This window comes from Odocoileus virginianus, chromosome 4 (assembly GCF_023699985.2).
Source record: "Odocoileus virginianus isolate 20LAN1187 ecotype Illinois chromosome 4, Ovbor_1.2, whole genome shotgun sequence".
NCBI classification, from domain to species: Eukaryota; Metazoa; Chordata; class Mammalia; order Artiodactyla; family Cervidae; genus Odocoileus; species Odocoileus virginianus.
This window is the reverse complement of record NC_069677.1, coordinates 82,568,506-82,584,283: the sequence shown is the minus strand read 5'-3', so window position 1 is coordinate 82,584,283 and position 15,778 is coordinate 82,568,506. Positions and strand designations below refer to the sequence as shown.

Sequence of the window (15,778 nt, the reverse complement as noted above, 5' to 3'; positions counted from 1 at the left end):
GGCAAGACCCACTGGATACCCCCGGTGACCTCACAGACCACAGCCACCCATGTCCCCCCAACAGCAAGACCAGTCTGTACGTGGCAATGGACTTGCAGTAACTCTGTGTCTGTCCCCCGTAGTACCACAGCCCCATGCTGATGTCAAACGCCGAGTGTGTCCACAGACCAGGCCGGCCCAGGCGGTTGCTGCTGGCTGTGTAGACATGAGGTTGGAAGCTGGAGGCCATGGACAGGTGGAGTGCCAGGTGAAGGCACCCTGGGCTCGTCCTGTGGAGCAGGACACAGACAAGCCAGGCAAGTGGCCACACTGCTCCCTGTCTGGGGGAGAACTTAGTTCTGTTTCTCTAAGTCTTCTCATCCACGGCTCTGTCTGTTCCAAAGCCGTCCTGGCTGGGACCTCAGATGCCTCCTTGCACAGGCCGCTTGGGGTAGGTATGGCCACTGCCTCCACACCACCACCCAGAAGCCTCAGGTTTCATCCGCGGGGCAGGGACCTTCGTGGCAACAGGTTAGCCATCCCCCGCGTCTGTCCCCTGCGTGGTGGCTGAAACAGGCAGCCTGGGGGCGGTGCGGGAATGGAGCCCCAGCGTGTCCTGCCCACAAAAACAGAGCAGTAACCAGAGGCCTCGCCGGAGCCCAGCAGCGACAGAGTGTACATGTGGGAGCCGAAGCCGGGCCGCTTCCCAGCACCGCCCACCAGGATGCCAGGGGCCCAGGGCTGAAGAATGTCTGGGAATGTCGGATGGCGGGCGGGCAGGGATGAGAGTGTGCAGCCAGCGGGGCACCGTGGGCCTCAAGGAAAACAGTGGACCGATAAGGCCATGCTCCCTTCCAGGCCTCTGCTGACTTTGGCACTAGCAGCGCCCACACTGGACCCGACGCCAGGGGACAGGAGAGGACAGGCTGGGGGGAGGGAGTGGTGATGGGGGGGGGGGGTGCTTGGGCCTTCCACATCCAGATCCAGCTTCCAGCAGGGATGCAGGGCTGGCAAGGCCAGAGCGCCTCCAGGTCCCTCTGCTCCCGGGCGTCCTGTCGCCAGGCTTATCAGGAAATAACGGGCTGAGCAGTGCAAGGGGATGGGACCCAGGGGGTCCCTTGGCGGGTTTGGGCCGAGCGTGGGCACACCACTATGGCTATGCCTCGCCTTACACATCTACCTGGTCAGAGCCACAACTGCTCTCAGTGTGAAGGTCAAGCAGCACTGTCAGGAAGCCCGACCCAGCTGGAGCCGCCGCCCTTCTGGGCCAACACCACCAACCCGGGGGCCTCAGCCTGCCTGCCTCTCCCCCAGTGGTCAGCCTGACATAGGGCTGTGCAAGGGGCGCTCAGCCCAGCACCCTGGCTGTTTCCTTCTCTTCTGTCCCCCTCACAGCGGGAAACCCATCCGTGCAACCTTCCAGCACCTCCTCGGCCCTCTTGGTACCATCTCTCTGCCTTTTCCCAGGCCTCACTAGAGGCTCTGGGACCATCGGGGTCATCATAGAGGCCACATTCCCTTGATCGACCTCCCACCACTGCTCCCCTGGCCCCTCTCCCTTCCTCCCACTGGATCCCAGTCCCTGATCCAGGGCTTTCTCTTGGCTCATGCTCGGGCCGTGGGGCACATCCTGTGAGGTCTCACTGGGGTCACAGATGTGTTGACTGCAGAGGGTGGTCTTGCTCTCCCAGACACAGAAAGGAAGGCTGAGTGCTCCCTGCCCCCAGCCATGCGGACGCTGCCGCGTGCAGCCCCCAGTGGCTTGCGCCCCCCGCAAGGGGTCAGGATGGAGCAACTCGGCTCCGTGGGAACGTCTGGGTCATGGAAACAGTAGACCGGGCCTGGCATTGCCAAGAAGTGGGCAGAACCAGGCCCCAGGCCACAACCCGAACAGCCCAACTGAACAGTGGAGGAGGGCCATGTCCAGTTGCTCTGGGCCCCCTAACAATGTTGCTTCATTTCCCCAGTGGCCACACGTGGAGTGGGACAGTGGGGCTGGGAGGAGCTATGAGCTGTCCAGTTCCGGGGGAGCAGGACTCAGGGGAAGGGAGAGAAGGCAGGGGGAGAGGAGAGGCCCAGGGTCACCCAAGTGGGAGCAACCAGATCCTCGACCGCAAATCTGGGTGTCTGTCGGCTGACTGCTTCCACTCATTTGTGGGGGCAGGAGCAGGAAGCAGTGATCGATGGAGAAAACGTTGTTTGACCAAGACCTGGCCTGGGGCGTCGGTCTCTCAGCACTGGCCCTGAAGGCCTGCTCAGGCTTGAGGCCCAGAGATGAGGGGCCCCAGGCTGGGAAGAGGGTCACATGTCTCACCCCCAGACTCACTCGCCTGAGGACGCACGTGACAGCAAACCCTGGGGACCGGGAGACAAGGGTGCAAGGAGGGGTCCTCACCCCCCACCCCCACTTCAGCTGGAGGAAGAGCATCAGCCCTCCTACCTCGTCTACCAGACCCCGCTGTCTTGGGGAGGGCCTGGGAGGGGCTCACCCCATCCCCGCACAGCTGTGTTTCCTTCACAGGAAGGAGCAAGCTTCAGGGATCAGTGGGCTGAGCTGCGCCTTGATGCCCCTGGCCCGAGTCCTGGGATGGGGTGGGAGGCACTCTTTGCCACTGCCCGATGGATGGCCCTGCATGTCCCGAGGAGCCCTCCTCAGGCAGAGAAGCCCTCTGCTCACCCTAGCCCCATGCCTGTCCAGCCTGTCCCCTTGCTGCCACGTGCAACACTGGGCCTGGTACTACTTTTGCACCTGTCCAGATGCTCTGGCTGCAAACCCAGGTCCATTCTCTGGTGTATCTCCCATGTAGACAAGCAAATAGCATGGTGGTTGGAGCAATGACAAAGGCGAGGGGATTGATCTGGGTCAGGGAAATCAGGGGTCCAGGTGGATCCCGGGCCACTGTCCCACCCACTCCCAGGCCTGTTTCTGCAGAGGATCTCCCTCCAGGCTGGCCCGGGTGACCCCCATGGCTAGCAAGCCCCAGGAACAGAGAGGGCCCTCCCCCGGGGTGAGGAGAGTGTCCAGATGGCTCAGCTTAGGCCACATGACCATCCCTGACCCATTCTGACCAGGATGATGGGTCAAGCCTGCCTCACACACCCAGGTCTGGAGCCCCATCTGGAGCGAAGCACAGGGTCTGAAAACGGGGCGCCCGTCAGATGCGAGGCAGATAATAGACGTAAGCCCGACTACAGGGTAGGGTTAGGGTTCACCACTGGGTTGTTCACAGACTGAAAACTCTAGAAAAACACCAGCGTCTGACCACAAGGCTGGGTTAAACCCACTCAGGTCCGCACACCCCGCAGAATGTGGAATAGCGAGGACACGCACAGAGAGGCTCTCAGTCACCCAGACTGTGACATGAGAAAATGGGGTGCTAGGGACAGACACGGGGCGGCCCCACAGTGTCTGAAACGCCACACAACAAAGTAGACACCAGCACAGATTTTATCAGAGCGGGTGGAATGCCCGCGGGTTTTATTGTCATCCTTTTGACAATCTGCATTTTCTCAAGTTTCTAAAAGGGACACACATTAATTTTATAATAAAGGGGAAAGCACAGCTATTAATAGTATGTCTGAGGGTACCCCAGCCCTGGCTCAGCTTTCGCAGGGGCTGTGGGAACAGATGACTCTCGTGAGGAGACAGCGCTGCTCTCGGTGGTCACTTGGGGCTGCGTGGATGGTCTGGCGCGGCAAGCCCACCAATTGGTCATCCTCCAGGCAGAAGAGAGGTGAGGACTGCAGCCACCCAGGGTCTTCACAGAGGCCCCATCTCCCTAGCCGTGGGCCCAGGACCTCACGCCAGGCCTCACCCGGTCAGGCCCTCTGTCCGCCCTGAGCAGGGGGCAGGTTCCCCATGATGCCCCCCTCCCACCACTCACCAGCTGCTGAAACGTGTCAGCAAGACCCTGACCCCCTCTACCAAGCAACAAGAGGTCTGGTGGTGTCATGGAAACACACACAACCTCCACCTGGGATCATAGCCCCCCCCAACTTGGGGTCACAGCCTCCACACAGGATCACAACCCCCATACGGGGTCACAGCCCCCACCTGGGGTCACAGCCCCCACACAGGGTCATAGCCCCTACCTGGGGTCTCAGCCTCCATGCAGAGTCACAGCCTCCACACAGGGTCACAGCCTCCACGCGAGGTCACAGCCCCCCTAAACCTTTGCTGCCACGGACCCCACTCAAATTCCCTCCCCAGATCACCTCCCTGGCTCCTTGCTGCCCCCCTGCCAGCATTAAACGATTCTGGTAGGAAAATAAAAACAGGAGTCCAAAAATTGATCTCATGGGATGCCTGGTCTGCTCTGATGAATAATTCACTTCAAAGCAGACGCTGCTTACACTTCAGTTCTGAATTCTCTGGTCAAACATCCATCAGGCAAATGAACAGAGCTACTTAAAATGGGCTGCCTGCTGGTCTGCGCCTCCTGGGCGGAGCCATTCTTGGGAGATGGGCTTCTGTCGGAGGCGCAGGGCCTGAGGCCAGGTGGGGTTCCAGGAGGGCTGCTGGGTGAATGAGGCCACATCTCTGGGTGAGTGGTTCCCTGAACATCTGGCCTCTCAGCCTCACAGAGGCTGGGGGTTTACTGACTTAGAAGGCAGCCTGCCTCCACGCAGTGGCCAGCAAAAATGCAAAGAACAGAGAGACCGCTGTGCTGTGGGGTGGACGAGGCACCAGAGGCGGGGGGGCTCGCAGGGGGGCTGCCATCTGCTTCCGAGGCTTCTGCAGGTGGCATCTCCGACCTCACTCTTCATTTCTGTGCAATGGGCACAAAAGCAGTTCACAAACCTGCACTGTTGGGCTAGGTGGGATCTTCTCCTCCTGGCTGGAAAGTTGCAGGGTGCTTGTCACATCCAGAGTCCAACCTAAACCGCCCCAGACCCCCAGGACACTAGGGTGATTCCTGTCCCTCCCCTCCCCCACCCTCCCCCTCGCTCACACAGCCCCTCGCTCACCCTTCGGTGGTCCTGCCCTTCCCGTGGGAACATCCTCCCCCGACCCCCGAGGCTACACTGCTGTCTCTACCCAACACCTGTGGGTGGTTCCTTTGCTCCCTGCAGTCCTCTGTCTTGGCCGCCTGACTCGCCATTAGAATAGGAGCTCAGAGCCCCCATCAGAGGACCAGGCCCTCGGCGTCCAGTCTCTGGGAGCGCGGCTGCGGGCTCTGTCAGCTCTGCATCCCCAGCGACTAGCGTGCGCACTCACTGCCGGCGTCCCATTGAGGAGGCTCCGGGGGCCTGACCCTCTGTCTGCCCAGCCGAAGGACAGAGGGTGTGTGGTGCCCAGGGGAGGGGAGGCCAGGCTACAGAGCTGAGGGCTCCTGCCCTTCCTTGCAGCGAGCCGCCCCCCTGGACCCAAGCTGCCCACAGTGAGGCGGCTCAGAGGACCGGGGTCACAGGGCCCAGCCAAGCAGAGGCATCCTCAGAGGACCATGTGGGGTGCTGGGTGGGCTCCGCTTCCCCTCGGCCACCAGTCACTGCTTCCCATACCTGCTGATTAAAACTTTAAATTCACATTTTGAGGCAAGATAAGAAAAATGGAAGCAGAAAGCTTCTCTCTGCCCTTTGGACTTCAATGTTCACCTGCATTGACCAGACCACCCCAGGGACAGGAGACTCAACCATATAGATCAACTTCTCTCCTCCTGACACCAGTCACATCACTTCTGAGAAAACAGCATCCCTTTCTCAGTCCTGTACAGGGTCACAGGGACCACCCCCCCCCACTGGCCTTGTACACAGACATCTTCGGAGAATTTGGAGTAAAATGCCAGGATGTCATTCCCCTTAAAGGCAGTGATTTAGAACAGACTGCTCAGACACCCAGGGAGATACTGGGCTGGAACTTCTGAACTTAAAGATCAATGGTTGTGATTGGGCAATGCTTCATGGAAGAAGCAACATGAGGGACCCATTTCCTGGGCCTGAACAGACCAGCAGGACAGGCAGCCCTGAGGCTCTGGGCCTCCTCCAGGGACAGCACATGAAGGGAGCAAGCTCGCAACAATATCCTCTCCTGACCCGGGAATGAGCCCTTGAGGGCCTTGAGACAAACTGATCATGAAATGCCTCCAAACTGTGGTTGAAATTAAAACGGAAAGTCTTCCCTGGTAGCTCATTGGTAAAGAATCCACCTGCAATGCAGGAGACCTGAATCCTATCTCTGTGCTGGGAAGATTCCCTGGAGGTGGGCATGGCTACCCCCTCCAGTATTCTTGCCTGGAGAATTCCCATGGACAGAGGAGCCTGGCAGGCTTCAATCCATGGGGTCGCAGAGTCAGACACAGCTGAATGACTAAGCACAGCACACATCACAAGACTGAAAGGGAGGGGATTCTAAAATAAGGAACACTACCCCCCCCTTCCAGCTCTATGAGGATCAGGTCATCGGGGGTTCAAGGTGAAGAACAGGCTGAGGCCCTCTGTGTTCTGGGAAGACAGGCAAAACCGGCCCTCAGATGACATCTTCAGGAGAAAACGTTTATGACCCTGGATTCCTGCAGATTCCACACTTAGAAAATCACTAAACCATTAACAGAGACGTCTGTTCCCGGGGACCAGCAGCAGCCTTCTACCAAGACGTGTGCTTGGTTACACGCAACCCTCCACCAAGCCACACGTGTACAACCCCCACCTCCTCGGAACAGATCTCAAAGTTAGGAGAGGCTACCCTTGGGGGCAGTCCTTGCTTTGGCTCATGCACAAGTGTCCATTTCTTTCTTAGACTGACTATTGATTAGGGTTTTCGTGGACAGGGTGAAGCCACTAAAAGCACACCCTCCACGAAGGTGGCCTCAGGACAAACTGACCTTCCACAGCTTGGTGACCAGCGGTGTACCACGGGGCCCTGCCCCTCAACCCCCAGGTCCTGCCCCACAGCTGTGGACACAGAGAGGGGATGGCCAGGAGGGGCCTGGGCCAAGAGGAAGGGTTTGTCAGTTTCAACCTTATCGGAAGGGGCATGTCGAGAACTGCAGCCCCTGTGATAGGAAACAGGGTGCCCACCAGCCTCAGGGAGCCAGGAGACACCCCAAGAGCCATCTCTGGACCTAAAGAGGTCACAAATGGCCAGAAAACCATGTCACCTCTGGGGCCCGACACCCGCGCTGCTGTCTGGGTTTACCTAGCCTCTCTGTGAACAGGAGCCCATGCAGCTTGCACACCCAGACCTTGGTAAACAGAAGCCCATGTGCCTAGCACACCTGGACCCAGAAATTTCATTTTTCAGATCTGCCCTGAGGAAGTGTCACACTGAGACCCATATACACACACAGAAGGAGCCTGACCCCCACCCATCCGAGGTTCAAGAAACTGCTTCTCAGTTTCTGCAGACAGGTTGGGGAGCCCTCCTGCAGGGTTTTCTGCCCAGCTAGGACTTGGCCTGGGCAGGGCCAAGGTCTGGACAGGCACTGCGGGCTCCAGAGGCTGAGGGACAGCAGGCAGGGAGGGGAGTTGCGCCTCAGCCCGCCAACCCCGGACCCACCTGGTTTCTCTGAGTCCAACACTGGCCTGGTGGTGCCAGGAGGCTGGAGAGGGGGCACCCCTCTACTGGGGTGGGCACAGGAAACATTATGCCATTAAGAACATCAAACATGTCAGCTGCCAGTGAGATTGTCTGTGATTCCGACTTATTTCTTTCTACATCTGCATTTTCTAGATTTCCTACAATAAACGTCTTCAGTTCAGTTGAGTCACTCAGTCACGTCCGACTCTTTGCAACCCCATGGACTGCAGCACGCCAGGCTTCCCTGTCCATCACCAACTCCTGGAGTTTACTCAACTCATGTCCATAGATTTGGTGATGCCATCTCATCCTCTGTCATCCCCTTCTCCTGCCTACAATCTTTCCCAGCATCAGGGTCTTTTCCATTGAGTCAGTTCTTACATCTGGTGGACAAAGTATTGGAGTTTCAGTTTCCGCATCAGTCCTTCCAATGAATATTCAGGACTGATTTCCTTTAGGATGGACTGTTTGGATCTCCTTGTAGTACAAGGGACTCTCAAGAGTCTTCTCCAACACCACAGTTCAAAAGCATCAATTCTTCAGCGCTCAGCTTTCTTTATAGTTCAGCTCTCACATCCATACATGACCACTGGAAAAACTATAGCTTTGGCTAGACGGACCTTTGTTGGCAAAGTGATGTCTCTACTTTTTAATATGCTGTGTAGGTTGGTCATAGCTTTTCTTCCAAGGAACAAGCATCTTTTAATTTCATGGCTGCAGTCACCATCTGCAGTGATTTTGAAGCCCCAAAAGATAAAGTCTCTCGCTGTTTCCATTGTTTCCCCATCTATTTGCCATGAAGTGATGGGACCGGATGCCATGATCTTAGTTTCCTGAATGTTGAGTTTTAAGCCAACTTTTTCACTCTCCTCTTTCACTTTCATCAAGAGGCTCTTTAGTTCTTTAGTTCTTACTGTCTAATAAACATCTTATTGTTTAATAAAAGGAGAAAAGATGGCAAACTTCCCACCAAATGGAGTGACCGGGACTGGGTTACTTTCCTACCTGAAACCACCACAGACAGAACACGCGACACCAGGGTTTCCAAGGCCCCAGACATCAGGCCACAAAGAGCCACAAAGCCAGGGAGATGGTGACAGAGGAGCCCTGGGCCGCTGTCGTCTAGGGTTTCCACGCCTCCGCACAGGGACACCCAGCAGAGCCTGGTGGACGTCCCAGGTTGGGGATACTGAGAATCCAGGGACACCAGGGCAGCGACAGCTCTGGTCGTGTACCTGTGAGAATCGAGCTGCACACAGACCCCAGGGAGACCCAGAATCCCCGCATCCGCAGAAGAGCACAGGTTAGAAAGTGAATCTGTGGTTGGAAACCTTCCCACACAAATAAGTCCGGGCCTAAATTGCAGCCTGGAGGATTCCACCTGATAATTAGGGCAGAACTTGTAGCAATTCTACATAAATTCTTTCATAAAATTGAAAGAAAAGAATAATTCCCAAGTCATTCTATGAAACTATGTTGAAACCCAACATTCAAAAAACTCAGATCATGGCATCTGGTCCCATTGCTTCATGGAAAATAGAAGGGAAAAAGTGGAAGCAGTGACAGATTTTCTTTTCTTGGGCTCCAAAATCACTTCAGATGGTGACTGCAGCCATGAAATTAAAAGATGCTTGCTTCTTGGAAAAAAAGCTATGACAAATCTAGACGGCATATTAAAAAGCAGAGACATGACTGCTGATAAAGGTCATATAGTCAAAGCTATGGTTTTTCCAGTAATCATGTTTGGATGTGAGAGTTGGACCACAAAGATGGTTAAGCACCAAAGGACTGATGCATTTGATCTTCGGTGCTAGAGAAGACTCTAGAGAGTCCCTTGGATAGCAAGATCAAACCAGTCAATCCTAAAGGAAATCAACACTGAATTTTCATTGGAAGGACTAATGCTGAAGCTGAAGCTTCAATACTTCGGCCACCTGATGTGAAGAGCTAACTCATTGGAAAAGACCCTGATGCTGGGAAAGATTGAAGACAAAAGGAGAAGAGGGTGGCAGAGGACAAGATGCTTAGATGGCATCACTGACTCAGTGGACATGAATCTGAGCAAACTGGGGAAGAGAGTGAAGAACAGGACAGCCTGGTGTGCTGCAGTCCATGGAGGTACACAGGGTCACACACGACAGAGCAACTGAACAACACCAGCAAATTCTGTGAGACCAGCATTATCCTGATAGAAAAAATCAGACAAGAAGTCACCAAGAAAGGATGCAGAAAGTATCCCTCATGAACATAGATGAAAAATCCCAAACAAGTTTACTCAATCGAATGCAACAATATACAACAAATGTAATACATCACAGTTTAGCCCAAAAATTCAGGGTTGACTTAGCATTCAAAATTTAATCCGTGTAGTTCAGCATACTAAAGCTAAAAGAAAAATAATATGATCATCTCTTAGACACAGAAAAAACACTCGACAAAGTTCAACATACACTTCTGATAAAAACTCTCAGCAAGCTAGAAATAGCCAGGAACTTCCTCCATTGATAAAGAGCATTTAGAAAAATCTACAGCTGACGTCATACTTACGGGTGAGACTGCATGCTTTGCCCCTCAGATCAGGACAGGAGAGGAGGTCTGCCCTCACGGTCCGTCCCGCTGGGGCGGGAAAAAAGGAACGGAAGGCTGAGGTCACGGCTGGAGAGGAAGAAATGAAGCTGTCTTTGTCTGCAGATGACTAACTCATCTATGCAGAAAACCTAATGGAGTCCACAAAAAAAGCGCCTGGAGCGGAGGGGGTCTGCCAGGTCGTGAGATCAAGGTCAATGTGAATTTCTACGGTGAGCAATGAGCAACCAGAAAGTGAAATGAAAAGGAAGACCCCATTTATAGTCACATGAGTTTAAAATATTTAAGGATAAAACTGACAAAAGATGTGTAAGACTTGTACACATAAAACAAAAAGACGTTGCTGAGGAAAAATTGCAGAAGACCTGAAGAAATGGGAGGTTACTCTGCATCATGGTTGGAAGCAGTGATGTTTCTTGCAATATCGACCAGTTGATCTATAGACTCAACAAACACCCAACCAATGTCCCAGAAGGTTCTTTTTCTTCAGTAGAATCTGACAGATGTACCCTAAAATCCATAAGGAAATGCAAAGGGGCTGTAGTAGCCAGAGTAATTTTGAAAGAGAAGAATGAAGCTGAGGACTTATGCTGAACCTGATTTAAAACTTAATAAAGATAGTAGCCAAGATAGAGTGCTTATATAAAATCCAGATTAGATCCTCAGGCAAATGATTTTTGACAAAAATTCCAAGGCAGTTCAGTCGAAAGGAGTCTCTTTTTTAACAAAGAGTGTCGGGACAATTGACTAGCCATATGGGGGGAAAGTGAACATTTATCTATACCCTGCACAATATACAGATATTAACTGAGAATGGATCATAGATCTAAATGTAAAACTTAAAACTATAAAATTTGTAGAAGAACACACAAGAGAAAATCCTTGTGACTTTGGGTTAGGCAAAAATTTCTTAGGTTCAATACCAATAGGATGATCTATAAAAGAACAAATTGATAAACAAGATTTCATCAAAATTTTAAATTTCTGCTCTTCAAAAGGCATTAAGAAAAAAAAAAGACCAGCCATAAAATGAGACAAAATATTTGCAAACTGTATTTCTACTTTAATCCCGAATATGTAAAGAATGCTCAACACTCAATAATGAGAAAGCTAATAACCCTTTTTTAGATTTGAACAGATGATTCACCACTGAAGATACACAGTTTACAAATTAACACTGATATAGTTTGTAAATTTTCCCTGATTCTGGGGAAGATTGAAGGGAAAAAGAGAAGGGGCCGGCAGAGGATGAGAAGGTTAGATAACATCACTAACTCAATGGACATGAATTTGAGCAAACTCTGGGAAACAGTGAAGGACAGAGGAGCCTGGCATGCTGCCAAGAGTCAGACGCTCTTAGAAACTGAACAACACAACAAGTTAACACCAGAAATGCTCAATGTCATTAGCCATCAGGGAAAATGAAACTGCAACAAGGTGCCGCTATCAACCTATTAGAACGGCTACAAATAAAAGGATCGACCAAATCAAGCACGGATGAGGATGTGGGTCAATTCACACTCTGCTGGTGGGAATGTAAAATGGTATGACTGCTTTTGAAAAAGACCGGACAGTTTCTTAAAAAGTTAAACACATTCCTCGCATATGATCTAGCCATTTCACTCCCCACGAGAAATGAAAACATGTCCACACAAAGACCTGTATATAAATGTCCACAGCAGTTTTATTTGTGATAGCCCAAAACAAGAAGCAATCCACACATGTCCATCAACAGGGGATGAGACATACAAACTATCGTTTCCAAACAATGGGGTTCTGTTCAGCTTTAAGTAGGAATGAAACTGGTTCACACAGCAACATGGTTGAATCTCAAAATATTGATGCCGAGTGACAGAATGATTCCACTTACATAAGGCTGTAGAAAATGCAAACTAATCTACAGTGACAGAAAGCAGATCAGTGGTTTCCTGGAGACGAAGGGCAGTGCAGAGGGTAGGAGGGGGGACCCCAGAGGCGCATGAGGAGTCTGGGGGCCTGGACAGTTCATCGCTCCACTGTGGTGATGGCTTCACAGGTGCCCATGTATGTTCATCACTTGTCAAACTGGGCTTTACATCCATATAGTTGAATGTCAGCTTTGCTCTGTAAGGCTGTTTTTAACATTCTGAGTAATGACATCAGTAAAATGGCAGAATGGGGACATCCAAAAAGCCTCTTATCCATAAAAGCAATGAGAACATTGGCAAAAATGATCGGAATCAACTGTTTCAGACCTCTGGAAATCAACCAAAGACTTGCAATGAGGAATGTTTATTCAAGAAAAACAGCTGAATCTCAGTAAGAACAGTGAGCTCTGTGGCATTTTAACTTGCCCTCTTCCCGTCTGCCTCCCCCACCTCCACAGTAGCCTTGAAAATCAATAGGCTGGCAGCTGGTAGAGGGGGTAGAAAGGAGGTGCTGCCCCCAAACATCAATTCCCAGAAGATCATCACAGTCTGACCTGCCTGGTGGTTCCCGAAGACCACACTTGCCAGGCCGTCTTCATCTGACTTGAGCTGGAGCTCACCCGATGGGAACAGCCATTTCCCCAAGGGCATTTTTTTCTTAATCAAAAGCAAGTGGTTAGGATTCTGGGCTTTTACTGCTATGACCTGGGTTCAATCCCTGACTGGGGAATTGAGATCCCACAAGACATGAGGCACTGCCAAAAAAGAAAAAAAAAAAAAAAAAAACGAAAACAAACCAGAGGCAGTCATTTAATGTTGTAGCTGCCTAAGGCAGCCCATGATAACTGGGGCAAAAAAAAGACAAACAAACAAGCTTAACAGGAGACACTGGGGGGTGAGATGTCCGCAGGGAGATTTGGAAAGCTCCCATGTATCCCTAGGAGCCCGGAAGGCCGTGAACACGCCCAGCGCTGTGCATCTGCTCCGTAAGGAGCTGACGAAGCCCTGCATCCTCATTTCTGGCCAACCTTCAGGCAGGAAGTGAAGGGAAGGCCGTGAACATGCCCAGCGCTGTGCATCTACTCCGTAAGGAGCTGATGAAGCCCTGCATCCTCACTTCTGGGCAACCTTCAGGCAGGAAGTGAAGGGAAGGCCGTGAACATGCCCAGCGCTGTGCATCTACTCCGTAAGGAGCTGACGAAGCCCTGCATCCTCACTTCTGGCCAACCTTCAGGCAGGAAGTGAAGGGAAGGCCGTGAACATGCCCAGCGCTGTGCATCTACTCCGTAAGGAGCTGATGAAGCCCTGCATCCTCACTTCTGGCCAACCTTCAGGCAGGAAGTGAAGGCTAAGGCAGAGTTGGCAACTGCGGGCTGAGTGTTGAAGGTGCCCCAGCACGCAGACAGAGAGCCCCTCAGCAACGACTGAGGCACATTGGTCAGCAGTTTAAGGAGCTCTCTGTCCAGCCACCAGCTGACCTCTAAGGTAGCTGAGGAGACATTTTAGAAGCTACACAGGACAAAGAACACAGACTTTACAGCTTAACTCAGAAAATCAGAAACAACCACCAAACTACAAATCTGACAACAACAAACCTTGGGGAGGGAAGAGAAACTGACTTCCAGGGTTGCCCCAGTGTACTATTTTAAATGTCCAGTTAAAAAACAAATGAACAGAGACATATAAAGAAATGATAAAGCATGTCCTATACACAGGGCACGAAGTAATCAACAGACACTGTCCCTGGTGCTGTCCAGACACTAAACTTACCAAAGATTTCAAGTTAGCTGTTTTAAATATATTCAAAGAACTGAAGGAAACCAAGTAAAAACACTGGAAGAGGCACTTCCCTAGTGGTCCAGTGGCTAAGACTCTGAGCTCCCAACGCAAGGGAACTGGGTTCAATCCCTGGTCGGGGAACTGGATACCACATGCCGCAACAGAAGACCCTACATGTCACAGCTGAAGACGTCACCCATCACAGCTGAAGACCCCACACGCCACAGCTGAAGACCCCACACATCACAGCTGAAGACCCCACCCATCACAGCTGAAGACCCTACACGTCACAACTGGAGATGTCACCCATCACAGCTGAAGACCCCACACATCACAGCTGAAGACCCCACACATCACAGCTGAAGACCCCACATGCTGCAATGAAGACTGAAGATCCCATGTGCCTCAACTAGTACCTGGCTCAGCCAAATAAACAAATAAACATCTGTGGGGGGGAGGGGAACTATAATATCACCAAATAAGGGCTATCAGCAAAGAGACATGAAAAGAGCCAGACGGGATTTCCGGAGTCGAAAAGCACAATAACTGAGATAGAAAATTCACTGGGGGTCTCACTAGCAGATTTGAGCAGCAGAAGAAAGAATCAGCAAACTTGAAGATAGGTGAGGAACAGAACAACAGAGGAAGAAAAGAAAGCAAAAGGAACAGAGCCTCAGAGACCTGTGGGACACCACTGGCACCCAAAATACACATCAAAGGGTCAAGAAAAAGAGAAGGAAGGAGCAGAGAGAATATTTGAAAAACTAATGACCTAAAACGTCTCAAATTTGATGAAAAACATTAATTTACACACTGTAGAAGCTTAACAAACTCTAAGTAGGATAAACTCAAAGGGATCCACATATCTGGATACATCACACTTAACTGTAGAAAATTCAAGACAAGGAACGATCTTAAAAGGAGCAGTAGAGAAGTAGGGAGCGATAAAGACTGAAAGTTAATTTCTCATCAGAAACCATGGAGATCACATTCATAGTGCTGGAAGATAGACTGTCCACCAAGAATTTCATGCACAGTAAAACCACCCTGCAAAGTGAAAGGGAAATTAAGACACATAAATGGGGACTTCCCTGGCGGTCCAGTGGTTAGGACTTGGCACTGTCATTGCCTTGGCCCTGCGTTCAGGCCTTGGTCAGGGAATTAAGACCCTGCAAGCCTAGTGGTGGAGCAACAGTGACAACACAAAAGACACATAAACAAAATAACAATTCAGTGATAGAAAGAAATAATACATACATTTATAAATATAGTATACACATAGTTTTAAATTTTAACAAAATGAATAAAAGTAAATAAAATCTGACAGAACCCATCACTAGCAAGCCTACCCTACAAGAAACACTAAAGAGAGGCCTTTGGGTTGAAATGGAAGGGCACTAGATGGTCATTGGAATTGACATTAAAAAGGAAAGAACACTGTGGACTTGCCTGGTGGCCCAGTGGTTAAGACTCTTCACTCCCAGTGCAGAGGGCACGAGTTCGATCCCTGGTCAGCTGGCATGCAGCCTGGCACAGCCAAAAAGAAAGAAAAAAATTAAAGAACACTGGGAAAGGTAAAGATAAAAGATGGAACAAATATATATTTCCATTTACAATCTTAAGTAGTTAGAAACACAGTTTCCGAGCGACCCAGAAATTCCACTTCTAGGTGGAGATATACCTAAGAGACCAGAAACACATAAAACCTTATACAAAGATGTTCATTTAAATATTATTCAATATTATTCATAATAGTCAGAAGGTGAAAACAACCCAAATGTCCATCAATGATAAAGGGGTAAACACAATGTGGTCCATCCAATGAAATATTACTTAGCCGTGAAAAGGATGTGCTACAGGTTGTAGGAGCCTTGAAAGTTTATGCTCAGGAAAGGAAGTCAGACTCAGAAAATCCCACCCTGTGTGAGTCCATTCATAGGAAACATCCAAATAGGGAAACCCATAGACGAAAACAGCAGAGCAGTGGCGGCAAGGCTGGGTGTGGGGGGAG

At 51.0% G+C, this 15,778-nt stretch overlaps 1 protein-coding gene across 3 annotated transcripts in view; it reads right to left on the bottom strand.

Moving 5' to 3' along the window:
* Positions 1 to 11,747: 11,747 nt before the first annotated feature.
* SLX9 (SLX9 ribosome biogenesis factor) overlaps positions 11,748 to 15,778 on the bottom strand; it is a 46,360-nt gene continuing 42,329 nt past the window's right edge. For all 3 annotated transcript variants that reach the window (XR_011487404.1, XR_011487405.1, XR_011487406.1), the window contains one exon: positions 11,748 to 15,294. The gene's annotated coding sequence lies outside the window, so the exon portion shown is untranslated. The remainder of the gene's footprint in view (positions 15,295 to 15,778) is intronic.